The sequence below is a fragment of the Canis lupus genome, chromosome 31 (assembly GCF_011100685.1).
Source record: "Canis lupus familiaris isolate Mischka breed German Shepherd chromosome 31, alternate assembly UU_Cfam_GSD_1.0, whole genome shotgun sequence".
Taxonomy (NCBI): Eukaryota; Metazoa; Chordata; class Mammalia; order Carnivora; family Canidae; genus Canis; species Canis lupus.
The window spans coordinates 30,327,138-30,328,869 of record NC_049252.1 but is presented as its reverse complement, the minus strand read 5'-3'; positions in this window follow the sequence as shown (position 1 = coordinate 30,328,869).

The window sequence follows — 1,732 nt, the reverse complement described above, 5'->3', positions numbered from 1 at the left end:
ACCCTATACCTGTTAGTAGTCATGCCCCATTTCTCCGCTCTCCTCGGCCCCTGAAAACTGTTTAAAATCTATTTTCTGTCTCTATAGATTGGACATTTTCATGTAAATGGACTCTTACAATGTGTGGTCCTTTGTGACTGGCCTCTTTTACTTGGCATAATGTTTTCAAGTTCATCCAAGTCGTAGCGTATGTCAATGTTCCATTTCCTTTTATTGTCAAAAATATTCCTGTGCATAGGAATATTACTGTTATGACTGATTATTTTCCCCAAATTCATATGCTGAAGTTCTAACTTCCCAGTACCTTAGAAAATAATTGTATTTGGAGATAAGATCTTTAGGGAGATAATTGAGTTAAAAGGAAGTCTTTATGTTAAGTCTTAATCCAATATGAATGGTGTCCTGGTAAGAAGAGGAAATTTGGACACAGACATATGCACGCACAGTAGAGAGACCACATGGGGACACAGGGAGAAGGTGGCCATCTACAAGCCAAGGAGAAAGGCCTCAGAAAAAAATCAAATCTGCCAACTCCTTGGTCTTGGATTCCTGGCCTCCAGAACTGTGAGAAAATAAATTTCTGCTGTAAGCCATTGAGCTTGTGGAATTTTGTTATGACAGCTCTAGCAAACTTGGATGGTCACATTTTGTTAATCCATTCATCAACTGATGGACATTTAGGGATCAAATGCTTTTTATAGGCACATTCCATCTGGCTCTGAAATGCCAGATCCATTTCTGTGTGTCTTCAGGGCTCCAGAAGCTCCCTCCATTGAGTCAGTCCGTGGGAGCTTGTAGGTTGTAAGTCAGCATAGTGGACTGGTTTCCAATCTTGCTTTCTCCAGGATAGAGATTCACGGGCATACATATTGTATGCCGTGAGGATGGATACTGTGATTTCAGGGCCCTGGAAATGCCCATTTGCACAAAAGTATTTCTCTCACTGCTTTGGCAAGGTGCTACCTACATTCTGGTCTAGTTGTATTGATTCCAAAGAAAGGTTCTGGTAGAGAGTAACACCTGAGGGGTGCATGGGTTTATAGAAAGCCTCCATGAAAATATATGTTCTCACCTGGTCTCTCCCCAGCCAGACAGATGACAGTCAAGTCCAGTACCATGTGGGAAAATTTGCCAATCTGAGCCAAGTGGGATAAGACAGAGGATTCATCGATCTTGGGGGAAGTTATGATTCACAGAGGCATTGACTTAGACTCTCAGCAATTGAAAGGTCACAGAAGGCCCTGTGTAGATTAGGGCAGCCAGGTCAGCCCAGCCCAGCCAGGAATGCAGAGCAAGAAATTGCAAACACTGTATAATTACCTATAGCTTTACAGCCTGCTTTTGTGCGTTTGCTCACTGCACCTCTTATGCATGCAAGAATATAGTTATATATGAACATAAATAGTGAAGTGCATTATGCTCAATTTAGAGAGATTGAGGATGAAAAGGCATCATTCCAGACTGTAAAGGAATGTTCTCCTGTTCCGTTGGCCTGAGGCAAAAATCAAGTTCCTGTGGCTTCACCATGGATGGTGACGGCTGCGTACTTTTCTTATGTTGTTCAGTTCCTCCTATTAGGAAGCTCCCCGGGGCAACTGAGTGATGGAAAAAGGGGAAAGGTTTCTATCTGGAGGTGAAGCTTTTTGCTTATTGACACACTAGTCTAGGCTTAGTGCCATAAGGACAGTGAAAGGTGGGGAGCAACAGGTAAAGTGACCTATCACATCATTGA